The sequence below is a fragment of the Culex quinquefasciatus genome, chromosome 3 (assembly GCF_015732765.1).
Source record: "Culex quinquefasciatus strain JHB chromosome 3, VPISU_Cqui_1.0_pri_paternal, whole genome shotgun sequence".
In the NCBI taxonomy this organism is placed as follows: Eukaryota; Metazoa; Arthropoda; class Insecta; order Diptera; family Culicidae; genus Culex; species Culex quinquefasciatus.
The window spans coordinates 31,275,838-31,294,084 of record NC_051863.1 but is presented as its reverse complement, the minus strand read 5'-3'; the positions used below and the strand labels follow the sequence as shown (position 1 = coordinate 31,294,084).

Genomic DNA, 18,247 nt, shown 5'->3' with positions numbered 1-18,247 from the left:
ACTTAATGTTAACATGTTAAGGTTAATGTTAACATTCCATAGGTCGCCTCCCTAAGGTGTCGTGATAAGGTCCAGTTTGTGACGATACATTACCTTCCCTTTACTAAGCAATCAATTCCAGAAGGGAAAAGATCACCAGTTGTGTTGGTCCGAGCCGGGATTTGAACCCCGATCTACCGCTTACGAGGCGGAAGCGTTACCACTGGGCTACGTGGCACTATGGGGTTTCAGGCGGCCATAAATCGAAAAACCGACATACTCTAATAATTTTTTTGGTATTTTTTTTCGAAAATAAACATTCTAACTAAGAAAAATCTGGAGTTTGAAAGTTGTAGGTTCAAAATTCACCGAATTGCAGACCTTCAAAGGCGAAAATGGTAAGAAAAAACATGTTTTTTGACAAAAAAAAATGATTATTTTTCATAGGTGTACTGTGTAGCTGCTATTGTATTTTTTCCTGCATCATTATATATATTCAGAAAGGTAATTGATTCAACTTTTCAATAACATTTTACAAAACACACTTTTACAAGCTAAAAAAATAATAAAAATCAAAAAAGTTGGATTTTTATTCAAAATTTAGTTTTTTTCAACTTTGTTAATGGAGTACTTTTTTTGTGTGCATTTTTGCGATCTGAAAATTTTGCAGCTTAAAATTTGAACCATGTCCTAACTTGTCTCCAAATTTCAAAGTGCACTTATGTGCACTTTTTGAGTTATGCCATTTTGAACATTTTGATTCTTGCAAGAAAATTAATGATTTCGCGTATACGCTTGGTTAAAATCGCATTATTTACCTGCGGAGGCAGAAATGACGTACCTGCTATGTATGTTTTGAAATTGATTTGATATTCATGACTTTTTTGGTACTTAGGTACGTTTAATAAAATTAGAAATTTCTATTCAAAGTATTTTACAGTAACGATTCGTCGAATATTCATATCAGTTCGTTGTTGTGTTCTTTTGAAAGTATGGATAATAATACCGTCGTAGAACTGCTTTCGAGTATATTTGTAAGAATTACAACATTGCAGAACCATCACATGATCAACTCAGGGAAAAACCACAGAGGAAAAACTACGCATGCTGTTCTGTAGCTTCAAAACGAGGTATACAAAAGCCCATAGAAGAAGTTCATATTTTAAGTAATCTAACGACAATCGCTTACGTAGTGATTTTGATTCAGAAGAATTTATCGTGGAAAACGTGAATTTTGCAAGTGGATCAACCAAAAACGTGGACGAGAATCCATACAATGTTCCATAAAATAAACCGTCTAAAATTCTAAAATACCGCAAAAATCAAATTTTAATTGGAGAGGAAGGGGGGGGGGGGAGGGTCTTCAAAGAGAGGTGGATTTTAACTCAAGAAAAAGGGGAGGGAGATTGAACGTAAATCAGAAACTTTAACATAGCATAAACCGCCATTCCGTGCATCAAATAGACAGAGCAAGAATATTAAAATTCACCACATGTGGCCTCAAATATGTATATGAAAAAATCGAAAATTAAACTTTTTTTTTTGGAAAAATATCAAAATTCATTTGTTTTCATTATACTAAGTACAAACAACACAAAAAACTCACAAAAAAGCAAAAAAATATTTTTGGCCGCTTGCTTATATGGAAATACCCCATAGTGCGTGGCTCGGTCAATGTTTGAACTTCTTTAAAATAGATAAAATTTTCATAAAATACCAATGTAAGTTTTCCAAAATGTTTTTTTTTCGCGAAACAGTGTTTAAACCTCATTTGAGTACTTAAAATTTATCATACAAAAAAGGAAAGGTTTTTTGAAACATTTTTTAATTAATTTATGAAATGGGGTAGATTAAATATTAACAAAATAAACATTCGTCTAAATTACTTCTTAGGCTGGTACAAATTTTATTTAAAGATTATGTCTCAAAATTTCAAAATTGGCCCGAAAAATCAGAAGCAAAACAATTTTTTTTAAAAAACTTCAAAATTTCAATGGAATATCAACTGCGATCGGCTCAAGTAAATTTAAAATGCATTCCCCTACATTTGGAATCATTTTTAAGCATATTTGGGTTGATTTAAAAATCTTTTGAAATTTGAATATTGTCGATCAAAAATGTTTTTTTCGCTAACATTTTTGTTTTTGTCAAATCTCACATTTTTTGAAAACTAATGATTGCAAAACAACTGAACTAGCGTAAAATACTTTTTCCATGCAAATGTTGAAACTATGGCTTGTTATTTCAAAATTTATATTTTTATTTCAAAATTTATATTTTTTTATTTTGAGAACGTAAATTAAAAAATTGGCAGCGTGGCCGAATGGTTACGCTGTCCGCTTTGTAAGCGGATGATTCAGGGTTCGATTCCCATCTGCTGCAACCTTCCATCGGATGAGGAAGTAAAACGCCGTCAATGTTTACAATCAAAGATATTTTCGTAATACTTTGATTTTTGCTGAACATCAGTACTTTGGTGAGCACTTTTTGCAACCCGTAATGCCAGTATTCTCCTCCCATTTTGTCGTCGTGTGTAATTTGTACTTTGGCTGGAGTTTTTACTAACGTCCGAGCATCAGCCGGAAGTACATTATCGAGAATATTGGTCTTCAGAATAGTTAATAGTAAATTAACCGCCGTGTGCTTAACTTGATGAGTAATAGCTCACGTTTTCAAAAGATCCCGGAACTCTTACATGGAGCTTTTACTGTCCCCGTTAGAACCCGCTGGACCCTCCTCGGCACTTTGTGTTGTTCCATCGTGTCCTTTCGAAGCCTCGACTACATCCATGAACGAGGTGATTGCTGGTTCCATTTGGAAAACGTTTGCTATTTCCTGTTGCCACCCATTTGCCGTCGATTCCATCGGGTTCGGGTTTATTTGGGGAACCCGCTTCGCAGCTTCCACTATCATGGCCTTTTTCTTAACACGGAATGAACCATTTCGCTTAATACGACGCCAAATTTCGTTTTTAATAAGTTTTTTCGGAAATTTTGGCATTTTAAAATACACTTAGCGAAACCTTGTGACAGCTAAACTTCTGGACTATCCATTTTCAACAAACACAATTTGTGGTTCAAGCTATACAAACATGTTTCTCAAATATTACATTCTCTTGTTTTGCAAACACAACAACTTGTTTACGAGAAATTCAAGCCGAAGCCACATGTCAAATCCATGATGTTATCATGTTAAGCAAACAGAAATGAAACATCATGTCTGCAAATGTCATTTAGCTTTTCGAGTTCTACAATCATGTTTCATTTAAGTCAGAATAAACTTCATAATGAACTATTCGTAATCCGTTGCTACACTAATCATTTGTGTTACACAACAATGTTGAACAATGGTTTTTAAATCAAAATGTGAACAATTGATCATTTTTGATGACACTTGTTCAATATCTAACGTGTTAAAACGCTTATGCAGCAGTTGTTCAACAAAAAAATAAAAAGCGTTGTTTTGCTTGCTACTTGGGTAAAGTTATCAGTGCATAATTTTATTTGATAAATTAAGGAATTAAAATTGTGAAATTTTAGTCAGGATCAAATGACACTTACTAAATCCCCTAGATTTTGTTAGAAACAATCTAGTTTTGCGCAAGCATCCAACAGATCCATTTAAAAGGCCCCTGCCCACAATTCCGGCATCCAACTCCCAACGAAACTTCCCATCCACAACATCTCATTCGCGCAAAACTCGGTTAAACCGGCAATCACTCAGTAATTACCGGCCGATCGATCGGTGAAGAATCTTCTTGGACTCAATTGCGCCAAATTTGCATTATCGCGCCCGGCTATTTGCGCTGCTCGCAGCCAAGTATAGCGGCTAACCTTATTTTGGCAAGATTCAGGTGCGAGTGCTGTGTGCAGCTGAGGCGCTTTTGGAGGGGGTTGTGTTTCAGCTGAAAAATAAAATCCAAACTCCACGTGATAAGAAGATTGATCTGCCGGAGTGGATTGCTGGTGGAATTAACGGAACAATTTGGGAGGAAAATTGAATAGGGGATTCCTGGATTATTTTATATTGTTTGGATTTGATTAAATTTGGATGGTTTGGCGTTAAAATATTGTTTTGTAATTCACTTAACAGGTTTAAAAAATTTCTCAAATGAAGCTTTAAAATCTTATTAGTTTCCATAATTTCCATTCCCAATATTTTTTTTTAGGTTGGAAATGTATCAACAAATTACAAAATCCCATAATTTCGTACGTTCCGCTTTAAAATCTGGTTAGAAGACAAACAAAACTAAAATAAAAGAGTATCCACTTCCCCTAAAATACGCAACCGGCTCCGGGGGATGACGCATCTTGCGCGGCCTTCAACCACTTGTTGCGTTGCGGGGTGGTGCGCGAATTCGGGTGTTATGTATGTTACGCGCCAAACAACCTCCCCGAGGCCGGAATCAGGTTGCCGCGCGTGCAGCATCATCCACATCCCAGGGCAGACCTCATCGTGCAGGAGGTGGGAAGAAGCAAACAAAACAACAGCAGGTGGAGAATTTGGCCGGCGAAACGTAATTCGCGATAAATGGGTTCCGACACGGGGGTTGCCCCCCTTGGCTTGACCAGCATAGTCTCGCGGATTGAGGCTGGAACGTCTTCATACATGTGATGTTGTATATGTTACACGCACTGAGCATATTCGGGGTGAGGATCAGGAAAATTGGAACGCGACGGCTGGGAGTAGTTTTTTTGGCGGGAAATGCAATGTATCTGATTGTTTGTGGATATTTTTGGAATAAAAAAAGGGTGAAAATTTCACGGATACAAAAAGTTTTTTTTTGCTAAGTAAAAGTTAAATGGCATTCGCCCTCCGGTTGTTTGACTATGAATTCTCGATATTTCTTCCTACTTGAATGAATTCTTCAGTCCCTTCGAATCTGGAGCTAAACAAGAAAAGGGTAGATAAGCATTTCGACAGCAGGCTCTTTTGTGCAAATTATCAAGTTTGAGGTTAGTTTTCAACTTAGCTCAAAGTGGACTTCAATAGCTGGCCTCTCCAGCTACCATTTAACACATACAGAAAAAAGATGAATTTTGGGAGGATGAAAATTTGGTTGGTTGAATATTACCTCTTTTGCCTTTCTTACTGAAGAAAGGTATAGGTTTTACTTTATGACTGGACATCATTTTCATCTTCGTAAATAAGACGATTCAGCATGAATTTAAATCGGAACAATCGCTAAGAAATCACACTGCATCGATTTTCGACGCTTCGTCGTCAAATCGACAAGTTGTCAAGTTGAGCTTCGAATACTGGCGCGGGAATGCTGGCGCATATATTTTGTGGCTTGAGATATACTCGTTTGTAGTAGCTAATCTACCGATGTTTCCTACAACATGTAAGATATCGTAGCTTTTCGGTTTCTTTTGCCCTGTCCGTTTTTGCATAACTGTCCAATGTTTATGCACAAACTTTTTTTCATCCGGCTACAATCAATTTGTTTCCCGTGTGCTCGTAAAATAGAGAATCGACAGTACTATTACACAAAAAATACAAATCACAAACATAACGATTAGGATTTCAATATGAAAAATATTGCTTAAAAATCACAACAAAATAATAAGACTTCTTGGTACTGCAATAGCTCAATACATTCATAAATGTATCCTCTTCTGCTATTTTAATATGTTTTGCCTTTCTTACTAAAGAAAGGTATAGGTTTTACTTTATGGCGGGACGTCATTTTCATCTTCGTAAATAAGACGATACAGCATGAATATTAATCGGAAAAATCGCCAAAAAATCACACTGCATTGATTTTCGACGCTTCGTCGTCAAATCGACAAGTTGTCAAGTTGAGCTTCGAATACTGGCGCGGGAATGCCTGCGCATATATTTTGTGGCTCGAGATATACTCGTTTGTAGTAGCTAATCTACCGATGTTTCCTACAACATGTAAGATATCGTAGCTTTTCGGTTTCTTTAGCTCTGTCCGTTTTTGCATAATTGTCCAATGTTTATGCAAAAACTTTTGTGACATAGGACATTCATCCGGGTACAACCAATTTGTTTCCCGTGTGCTCCTAAAATCGCCTTTAAGTAGGCTTCATTTTGTCGTGATTTCGTAAGTTTATTTAACAGAGTTCATTGGATTCCAATCGGAGCTTTCGAAGCTTCTAAACTTTATATCGTTATCAAAGTTTTCAATGCTTTTCAAAAACGTACCATGGCATTTGAACACTTTGTTCGTGTTTCCCAAATTCATGAACGCTTGTTCATGACTTTGGAAACTCTTTTTTCTCCGTGTACAACAAACTTAAATTAAATTAAATTGAATTGAAGTAAAAGTTTGGACAGTCTGCATTTGTGATAGATTTCTATGCTTATAACATTTTGTTAGTGAAGTAATTTTAAAAACCCTTTACAGCAATTGGTTTTGATTTCTAAAATATATTTTTTCGTAAAGAAAAATTTCCCACCTTTTCAAAAATGTCTAATTTTGTTAGGTTTCATTGGGTTCCAGTACACGGAGAAAAAAGAGTTTCGAAAATCGTGAACAAGCGGTCATGAAAATGGGAATCACGAACAAAGTGTTCAAGTTCCATGGTACGATTTTCAAAAACGTACCATGGCACTTGAACACTTTGTTCGTGGTACCCATTTGAATGAACGCTTGTTCACGATTTTCGGAACACTTTTTTCTCCGTGTAGAGACAAATCAATTTGCTAGGCAAAAAAAATGTTTTTTTAAAGAAACCTTGAAAACTTGTGATTTTTATGAACGTGAGAAAATCTACTTCAAGAATAAAGTGCACAACACAATCATTTCATGGGATGTGTCTAAAATGTCTTAAACTAACGTCATGATTCGAAATCCGGACACTTAGTACCATGTTATTTTTGTTATAGCTGGCAAAAAATCATGTAATAAGTTGGAAATGTAGAAATATCATCAGGATTTAGTATAAACAGTCAGTTTTAAGAGAATGCATGCAAAATATGTCTTTTCTAACAATATTTCATCAGAATTTGAAAATTAAAATGTTTTATTGTGCTTCGAATCCCGGACACTGTTAAAAGCTGATTCGAAATCCGGACACTTTTGCTTCGAATTCCGGACACTCGATTTTGCTTATGAATCGCACAAATTTGGACTGAAATGTTAGTGAATGGCATTCTTTAGGTCTCAAATAAGCTGTTAACATCAAAACAATCGATATTTTATATAAAAATTTGCTTGAATTTAAGGAAATCAAAACCATAAATTTCTGCTTTGCCTTCCCGGTGCTTCGGACGCCTATGAAATATTTCCGCTGAAATGTTTCACATGTTTCGGTTAACTTATAATTTTATTTTATTTAATTGTTTTTGCATTAACAACAGCGTTCAAACAAACTTAAAATGATAGTTGATGATAGAATTAATAAATTAACACAGTTTTGACATTCATAATGCGAACTTATATCCAAATAATTGATAAAACGAGTTGAAGTGTCCGGGTTTTGAAGCGTCCGGGAATTCAAATCATGACGTTACAGTCAGTGGTTTCTCTGGCTGCCCTAATAAATCAGTGTGCCTAACAACTAATTCTCCATATAGTGACAAATTATTTGTGGTATAGTTAACTATACCATAAATAGTTTTCACTATATGGGAAATTAGTTGTTAGGCACATCGATTTTATTAGGGTGTTGATCTTCTCGATATCAATATTGGTCGAGCTGTCAATAAAGTTTTTAGTCCTGCTAGACTGCTTCGATTTCGTTCAAAATTCTGATCGTCTTGAACATAAATTGAAGTTGGATTTGTTTTTAATTGGGAAAAATAACAAGAGAAATTCCTGTTGGATTTTCAAAGAGATCTTTCTTCTAGGGTTTTTGAAGTAATTGTTTTTGAAATCATATTTGAGTACATGATTCGTCAATTTGAACTGACCCTTTGGGTTTTTTACTGTTTATACTTAATTTTCAATCGAATTTCTCCTGTTTTACTAAATTGGCTCTCATTTGGCTAATTCTCTCCAACTTGCTCATTTCTCTTCATTAATCTCAACTTAATAATCGGACCCTCGGACCCCCTACTCCCGCAACTTGCAAGACCACCAATCAACGAAAACAGGCAAAACTTTTACTTTTTCATCACGAGCTAAAACATCAAAACACCACCAGCAAACTTGTTCCTGCTTAATTTAATCATGTTTTACAAGCTAATCCATTCGATTCAAATTAGCCATCGCTTGGGGCCATCAATTGTGGGAAAAAGCACCGTTGGTCCCGCAGGTTAACCCCCTAGTCCATCAGGTGGCGCTGCAGTTTCACCCGGGTTCAAGTCACGGCCGCAAACAAAAAAACAACAGTCTTGGCGCTAAACAACGCGAAGAAAATAGCCGGCGACAACACCTCAGGCTAACGAAAAAAAAAAAAATCAACCAAGCTTCAATCTTTCACAGCCATTTCAGCGATTCGCGCTAAGCGTGTAAATTCTTTCTTCTGGTCATGTTTTTTCCCTCCCCTTCTCTGATGACCACACAAAGTCCGTAATGTTTAAAGCTCTGGTTTTTTTTTCGAGGCCGTCTTTTTAGCCCGACCAGCTATCTGGAACCGTCATACGAGGTACGGAGGCCTTCCCCCGAAACATTGCGCCACTTCAATTGCGTAATGAGCCCCCAGTAGAGCACAGAGAGTACAGTTGGAACGACTCTTGCCTACAACGTTAACCGGTGTTGGGGGGCTCCATAAAGCTACGGCAGCAGCTGTCAGTCTTTCTTCGAGCCATGATGGTCCAAAAATGAAGCAAAGTTGTTCATATTTTGGTAGCTTTTTCCTGTTCGTTGTCTGTACAAACAACATCGCGCACAAGCTAAAGAGTGATGATGAGTCTTAATTATGATTTGCTCGCATTATTTGGCAGCTTCTTTCACGCGTGATAATCTGACGCTTTTGCCATTTCTGTGCTTTGAGTCATTTTTGTCTGAGATGTACCAGTAAGTTGAAAGATCTGATATCTTGAACTTATAATTTTAGGAAGTCTGATTCAACCGGATGCATCTATCTAATGTTTTAAAACTAGAGATGTTAGGAGTTTTTGGAATTTGAAATAAATATGTGTCGTTTTTTCTTCTAGCAAATTATGTGATCAAAGTATGTTTCCCCTACGCAGATTTTGAATCCACGTCAAATTTGTTTTCAAATTATCACTCGCTTGAACTTTGTTGATAATGTTAAATTCTTGAACGAAAATCTCTCGAAACAGAAGATTTTTTTTCTCGAAATTCCTAAATTTTTAGGGGGCTGCCCAAACACATTTTTGAGAATTTCAAAACCTACCTACTTGGCTGTTGTAGTTGTTTGTAGTCACTTAACACAATTGTAATTCAAAACATTACTTCAATGACAAAATTACATATGAAATACAGTCCAGACTCGATTATCTGAAGCCTCGATTATCCGATTTTTTTGATTATCCGACGGTTTGTGTTGGAACTTTGGATAATCAAATCATGAAAAAAAAACATTCATTTTTTTTTACTTTTAGCATAATGTTCGAGATCTGCGGTCTCATTTAGTAAAATTTGAATGATTGATTGCCATTAAATAAAAAAAATGCATTTGAGCAACTCCATGTCAAATAGGGAATCGGTTGTACCCGATCCTCTCCGATTTCAATGAAACATTTGAGAAGGGCGCAAGTGTATCTAGAAGCCGTTGCATCGTATCAAAAAGTGGTCAAAGACAAACTTGTAGGAAATTTGACGAGCTATTCGAAAAAAATACACTGAATGAAAAAAACACCCCACTTTTATGATTTTTTTTTTTGATTTTTGAAGTCAAATTTGAAAGTGAGCCCACGATTTTTTTTCGTTCAAATTTTTTGTGAAAATATTCTAAGATGTTACAAACTTTGTTTTTCAAAAGTGCTCTAAACATCAAAATTTTCAAAAACTGAACGTGAGAGTCGATTCTCCACACAATTTTACATAAAAGTCTCCATATCTCAAAGCCGTTGCATCGTATCAAAAAGTGGTCAAAGTCAAATTTGTAGGAAATTTGACGGTCTTTCCGAAAAAAAACACTGAAAGAAAAAACACTCCACTTTTAAGAGATTTTTTGATTTTTAAAAGTCAAATTTGATGGTGAGCCAACGATTTTTTTTCGTTCAAAATTTTTGTGAAAATAGTCTAAGATGTTACAAACTGTATTTTTCAAAAGTGCTCTAAACATCAAAATTTTCACAAACTGAACGTGAGAGTCGATTCTCCAGACAATGTCACATAAAAGTCTCCATATTGACCATTGTCCTAAGTCTAATCCTCGGGAAGTTACAGCATTTTTAAAAATAGAAATGTTGAACAAATAGGGTTTTTGATGGTTTTTGGCAATTTCTGTATGACAGACTTGATTTTTCAGTCTCGAAAATATTTTTACCGGAAAGCTCGTCCAATTTTCCATAAGATTGTCTTTCACCACTTTTCAAAATAACTGTTTTTATATTATTTAAGCAAATTTACACTCCAGGTTACTTTACCACACTGGAAAAATATTATGTTTTCAGTTGTGAGCAATATAATTATCTTACTTCTGAAACTTATGGAAAATTGGACGAGATTGCCAAAAGCCATCAAAAAACTATATTTTCAACATTTTTATTTTTAAAAATGCTGTGACTTCACAAGGATTAGACTGAGGACAGTTGTCAATATGGAGACTTTTATGTAATATTGTCTGGAGAATCGACTCTCAGTTTCAATTTTTGAAAATTTTGATGTTTAGAGCACTTTTGAAAAATACACTTTGTAACATCTTAGACTATTTTCACAAAAAATTTGAACGAAAAAAAAATCGTTGGCTCACCATCAAATTTGACTTTTAAACTTAAAAATCAAAAAATCTCTTAAAAGTGGAGTGTTTTTTTTTCTTTCAGTGTTTTTTTCGGAAAGACCGTCAAATTTCCTACAAGTTTGACTTTGACCACTTTTTGATACGATGCAACGGCTTCGAAATACAGCTATATTTAAATCACGAAATACAACAATATTTAAAACACTTATGCCCTTCTCAAATGTCATTATTGAGTGAAATTGGCTCCATATACACAAAAATGGCTTATATATATGCCTAGGATAACATGTCTACAAAAGCTTCATGGAAATCGGAGAGGGTTGAGAAAAAAGTACCTAAAAAAATACTGTTTTGGGCTTCGATTTACTTTTTAATTTAAGTACAAAATTTAATGTTTGAATATTACCTCTCTTTCATGTAACTACCTAAATTAATGTGTTTAAAATTGAAATTCGATAGGAAATGATCTGACGTGAATGATTTTGTGTCAAAAGCGTGAAATTTTATATTGGGTGCAGGTAAAATTTTATATTTTTTATTTATTGAATTTCACTTTTTACACATTACACACATTTTTGAAGTTGATGTCAGCAAACGCTTCAGTTTCATCAAGGCATGATAGATTAGAGCTCCCTAAACATGCTTGAATTGACAGAATTGAATTTTAGTGAGAATCCTGCCAATAAGTAAAAAATGAAATTACGGGTAAAAATGGTATGAAATCATCTAAAGGTCATTGATGGTGTCACACCCTCTTGGAGCAATGACTTTGTGATGATGATTCTGAATTCAGGGTCAAGAAATAGTAAATTGAAATGAAATATTAATCACGAATTTTACATGCTTCTACAAGCAATACAAAGAAGACAATTTTTGATGCATTCTGAATCAAGATTTAAATGATTTTATAAATCAAACGTGGCCGCCAAATGGCCGACCGGGAATGATAACTCTCAGAGCCTTAAGCAACCAAGCGCACACCTTTAGAGTTTACTTTCTTAACACTTTGTAAGGACGGTTATTTATGCAGTTTTGTTAAAAACAAGGTGTATCACCAAAAAAATTAGAAAATCAGTGCTTTGTTGCACAAACAGAAATAAATCCTGTTTTCACGAAAACTTATCACGCAGACTTCGGGCTCGTCGTGGCTTCAAAACTTAAAATTTCACCAAAATTATAATTGTTTTATTTGAGTCCTCGACTTCAAGATGTAAGCTTATTCAATCAATTACACTTTCATTTATAATCAAATGAAAAGTCATAAATAAAATGCAGCCTAGTTAAAACGTCTTGTGAAAGGCACACATGAAATATGTATGAAAAAATCACAACTTAACAAGTTCACGCTCTGGTTACTTCCTAGAGAGCCTCACAAGATCTCACTTTCTTCGACTTTGCGCGCCCTCGGAAAAATTTACACAACTTCCGGAAGGCAGCACTCGCTAATTACCCCCATTAGCAGTGTCTATTTTGTGTGGTGTGTTATGTGTTTTCTCATGTGTTTGCCTGAATGATCAACACAAACCTTTGGCAACCTAATGATCTGCAGAAGTTGAGGTCTTTGAACTTTTTTGATTCTTTTTAAGGTTCGAAAACAAAGTTCAATAGTCCAACTTTGCCGCATTTTGAAATAAAAGGAGTAATAAATAACCCTTTTGCAAAGACAAACTGTGAGCCAGAGAGTAAGTGAGAAGGGAGGCAAAATTTCACCAATAATGTAAACAGCATGCTCGTTCGCTCGCACACTCACACGCCCGTGACTGCCTCACGATTCCGTAATTAAAACTTTCTTATCTTGCGCGGTCGGCCGCCCATTTTCGCACCCCTGGTGCCGGCTCTGGGCTCCGGAATTACCCAACTCTCCTCCTCCTTGGAGGCCTTGTTTGGTGCGGTGCCAAAGCTCTTGCCGCTCCATTTAGGCGAAAGTTTAGCGTTTTTTTTCACCTCGAATTTTTATGAGTGTGTGTGCGTTGAGGAGTATAACATTAATGCACCTAGTTTTTTTTATTATTTCGAACTGCCTCTCACGAAACAAGTGAGTTAAAAATGCACGGAAATATTAATTGTGTTCAGGTTTGAAAACACCCCACTCACACTTGCTCCCAACTGGGTGAGCTTTTCGTTGAGCTTTTTAGTGTGGAAAAAGAGAAAGATTTTCTCCGATACACGAATTGAGTAATTAAAATGGATTTGTTTGCAGCGAAAAGACAAGATGGTGATGAAATCGTGAGCATGTTTGTGTTTGCGGATATTTAAATAAGCTGGATGTGGATTTGGGCAGCAATCCAAGCTGCATGAAGTTGATTGCGTAAAGTTGGAAAACGTGAGCAATAACTTTTAGTGGGTAATTGAGTGGATGTTTCTGTTTTGTTCACATGAGTGGTGGCATAACTATATCAAAGTATTGTAGATTTGGTGCATTTAAGCTTTCTTTGCTTTTCTAGTAAAATATGCATTAAGTGTTTCTTTTATTTCTTATTGATTTCAAATGATGTTAGATTTTACCATGTAGCCAGATTTTACTCAAAAGTCAAATTAAGTAAATCTTTGATTTTGGTTTTATGTTGTTTTGTTTTTTTCACAAACTAAAATTCATGGCTTAGCAAATTTCTATTTTGCTGCCTCTGGGATTTTCATTTGAAAAGTTTCGATTCAGTGTACTTTCAACCAATTCAAACGATATCAATCAACTTATTTCGATCATTTATCAATAATTTACCAAAATATGGTAAAGTTTGATGAATCATGCTGTAGGGAAAACCTTCCTTTAAATAGATTACTGCTGTGAACATATTATTTTGTAGAATTTTTAGAAATTTGCTTGCTATCTTGGAACTATTGCCACACCTTTTTTTTTTAAGTTTGATCGTTGATTCTGAAGTGATTCTGAAACCTTAGGTGTATTGGTGATTGAAGTACGTGCTCTTTTCCTATGAAAGTTATTTATAATTTTGGCAAATTTCTAGCCAGTCAAACATTCAAAAGCAGCCCCAATAAAGGGGAATTCACTGAAAGTTAGTCGTGAACATGATTTTTATATGTAGGTTAGGGCTTGTTTTCATTTGAGATTTTGATAGAAGTTTGACTTATACCAAATGCATTCAAGGAACATGTTTTTTAAACCACTTTTTCAAATTGTGTGGTAACACTAACCTTTTTCAGTAGGTACATAATTATTGATTCTTATAGATTAAAAAAATCACATTGAGCCTCCTGTAAAAAACTCTACGAGTTTGATAGAAAAGTAAGTAGTACTTTATTATTAAAATTCAACCCACTTTTTACATGAAACAAAACACCATCTTTCACCACGGTTAATATTCAGGTTAGGAAAATGTATTAATTGAAGTTTTGGGATGTCCAGTAAATTAAAAAAAAACTTTTATGCGATCAAGCACAGTGCTGCACTTCTTTGGAAAATTGGTTTACATAAAAATTGAAACACTGAATTTTGATTCTTTCGCATAATGATTTAAAGTCGACAAGTTTTTACAAGAAACTACTATTTATTCATTAAAAAAAATGTTTTTACACTCGCTTTTATAAACATGTTTATAAAAGATCGAAAAGATATTTTTTAGGAAATTGAGTGTAATTCAATCAGGGAACCAATATGAATGAAACATAGTTTTAAGACATTTTTCAATTATATGTTATTGAAGGAATTGTAGAGTAGTCAAACCATTCAAGAATTTTAAAGTTTGTTAAGATTACGAAAGATTGATTACTAATTGCTCCACAAACACAAACGAGATCAAATGATCACAATTTTGGGGTAATTATTAACTTTGAGTAGTCAACAGTTCACATAATCTAATGTGATAGGTTTTTTTGGTCGATTTGTTTTTCTTTTGTCAGTTTATTTTCTATTCCACAACAAAGACATTGCAAGTTCATTTCCTTTATTTTAGACACAAAAAAACATTTAAACATTAAAAATGTTTTACAAAATGTTTGTTCATTTTACTCTTTTGAGATCAAAAGTTTGAAAGAAGTAACAGTCGTTTGTATTGAATCTTGAAAAACAAGTTTAAATAAATCTTCCACACCTATTTTGATTTTCACGACTACTACTCTCTGAACGCTCGATGTACTTTAATAGAAAGCGATCCAACCAGTTGTTTATAATAAAAGTATTCTTTGAAATATTTTGTTTTGTCATGCAGACATCACAAAAAATAATTTTGAATGCATGATTTCATAACATTTTTGGTGTAGTATTATTATTTTTTGAAGGACAGTTTTCATCTATTCGAACATCTCCTTCAAAATTTGCCTCCTTCAAGTTGCAAAAATAAGATTTTTTAGCACAAGGTTTACCGAGTTGGATGAATAGGGCTAGTGCTGAAAAAATCAACTTTGGCAACGAATTGCATCACATTTTGAAGAAGATGTTCGAAACGATAAAACTGTTTCACAAAAAATAATGTTACTACATCAAATATTTTGTAAAATTTTGCTTTCAATATTCAATTCTTTGGTTTCACAGAAAAAAATCATGGTAATTACATCTGGGAATGCGGAACATCTTTTACGTCAGAAAAAAGGTGTAATTTTACCTCTGGATAAAACTTCATCCTTCTTTTCTGGTGTAATGTCACTTTTTCAGTCTAAATTGAGGAAAAATTACATCATAAAAGTGGTTCCAAAATTAAAGCTTCCAAATTTACATTATTTTTTACTGTGTTGCTTGACAAATAAAAGTTAGTGCGGAAATGGAGAGCTTTTCAGCCTTTGTATAGAAAGGAATTAGTTTTCGATTCTGATTTTTTATTGAAAACAATTATGCCGTTTCGTCATTAGAAAATGAATAATACTACCATATTTTAGCAACAAGATTGTAGCAGACTAAAACAATAAAGCATTATGTCAGTATTCTGAGATATTTCACTCCTATGCAAACCAAGATGCAAACTGAGAAGTAAAATAACATTCTATATTGCAACAATTTCAAAAGAAATTTTAGCATGTCAAAGATTCATTATAACACAAAAGCGCTCTTTTCTGAACAACACTATAAATGCAATCCAACGTTTGATAGCTTATTTTCATTGTTCTACTCAAAATTTCTCCAAACATCACAACTTGTAAAACAACACAAAAGTCGTCGTTTTTGGCATCACATAACTAACTTTGCGTGATCGGTAATATCCCAGCTCGTCACGACTTTGTCGCTTCACCGCCCACTAATTGTGAACATTTCTCAACCGTTCAAAGAAATACGACAAAAAAAACTATCACAGCAGATCTTCGCCGCGTTCATTGTTGTACTCATCCGTCCGGTTTTGCATAAATTCCTCCTTTCGAGCTCCGATCCAGCCAACCTGGCCAGCACATTACTGTTCATCAATCCGCTGTCCCATCACCACCTCGTTCAGCTTGGTCTTTCCACGAGAAGGTCTGTGTTTGTCTTTTCACCGCGCGCCGCGTTGACGCCGAGCTTTACATCACTTTCACTCTTCTGCTTTGAATGCTGAACAGAAATATCTTCCTGCGCGATCACGTCGACGTCGTCGTCGTCGCAAGTATCACGCTTTTAAACCACTAGAAATTCCTTCATCGTCTCGTAGTTTGCCGTTTTCACTCTCACGCGAGCACACACACAGTCCTTGCGAGCCGGAATATCCGGTTTGTCGACGTCTCTGTCTGTGCACTGTTTCTTCTCGATCGATCACTTGCTTTGCGTAAGCTGGAGGTTCCTGGAGCACAGTGACCACGTGGTCACCTCAAAAAATCCACACACACACACACGCTCGTTAAGGTTCACATGATAGCGTGCAGGTTTCACCGCGTAGCACGCAACGCTAGGCACGCTAGCTATTCCAATTTCTTCGCCGTGGTGTCTTCTCCATCAGCTGCAACTTCGAACGCCGCATATATATATAGGTCACTACGGCCAGTACATACGCTCGACGGGGGGAGGTTGCCCACGAGGAGCGCATCATCAACACAAGAAGCGCACCGATAATCTCCTATAAATAATTCAGGTTCCTCACTGTTGGCGAAGACGTGAACACGCTGAAGAAAAAAACCGTACAACTGAATTTGCCGTTTTTCACCTTGCCTCTTCACCGGCGATTTCGCGCGTTCCTTTTTTTTTATTTTTATAGGCGTTTTCGTTTGGCCACTTCTTCCACCTGGACCATCATCAATGCGATACCTTAAGCTACTTTTTGCTTGATTTGTTATTTTTTTCCCATTAAGCACTTCACACATATCCCGGGGTCCATGCGGATCACGGAGAAAGCGATTAGTCGGCAGGTACTTCCTGATACGATCGACCACACGACTTCCCGCACACTTGCGGAGATCTGACAGGCGCACAAAGAATCCATAACGCGCACGATCTCCGCCAGGGGTCCAACCCGTGACGATGGCGTTACACTAGCTGGCGAGGTGGTGATGGACATGTTCCCGCCGAGTGATTGATGATTTGCCGGATTGGTCCGGCGCGGTTCAGATTCGGGAAAGACCCGTTGAATAGCACAGATTTGGGTGGAACTACCTCAACACTTGAAACAGTGATATCTTACTCAAGATATTCAACAGACTGCAAACTCTCTGTACTTCAACAGGATACAGTCCGCTCTTCTAGTAACATCCGAAGATTACATCCTGGTGAAGTCCGAAGAGTCCCACTGTATAGCTATCCTGATGATCACTGTTTCAGCATATCCGAGGTATTCCTTTGAAGATGCTATGAATCCACAGCGATTTGATCCCCAGAGCGATTCCTCCATACGAATCTCGAAACTTACACAAAAATATCACTCGATCGCACTACCGTTCCGGGTTTTGCCAACGTTCGCAGCGCACTTCCGTAACCGAACTTCGACTTAAACTGTTTCGTTCGCTAACTTGGGCTCGCGTATTAAATTAAAGGAAACTATCAAAAACTCTTTCGTTTTTTTTCCCGTCGTTAACAAGGAGTCGCGGGGTTCGAAAATGATATACACACTTGGTGAGGAGAAAACTCGCTGCTGTGCTCTGCGAGAGCTCGACCGACAGTGTTAAAAAATAATTCCAAACTAAATGAAGTGTACGTTGGCCTGTTCCGCCAGGGGCCCGAGGCTCTCCCACTTTCTTTTCTTTCACTCGCGAGCCGGAATCACGTTCGGGCTCCTTACCATCTCTCTTCGGGGCCTCTCGTGTTTGCACCTGTGCTGAGTGCCCGCGGTCACTCACGGTCGATTGCGTAAACGGATCTCTTCGGCGTGAGTCACTCGCCCGGCTGAAGGTCGTCGCCGCCGTCGAAGTCGGGCGAAATTTCACTTTCATTCGGGGTGGAGTTGTGGTTCGGTTCGCGGCTCGGCACCCGAAGTGGCGAGTGACCTGGTGAGTGACTCGCGATCGTTTCCCGAAGTGGGGGATCCGGATCTCTTTAGGGGCCGATGTGATCGCGACGACGGTGAGATGTTTGTGCACTGATAAATCATGTAATGTACGACGACGACGATCGACCGCGAGAAAGTTTGATCTTCGTT

At 36.5% G+C, this 18,247-nt stretch overlaps 1 protein-coding gene across 3 annotated transcripts in view; it reads right to left on the bottom strand.

The window, feature by feature from the left end:
- Positions 1 to 17,778, bottom strand: part of LOC6034987 — a 56,709-nt gene extending 38,931 nt beyond the window's left edge. For all 3 annotated transcript variants that reach the window (XM_038263949.1, XM_038263951.1, XM_038263950.1), the window contains exon 1: positions 17,522 to 17,778. The gene's annotated coding sequence lies outside the window, so the exon portion shown is untranslated. The remainder of the gene's footprint in view (positions 1 to 17,521) is intronic.
- Positions 17,779 to 18,247: the final 469 nt, after the last annotated feature.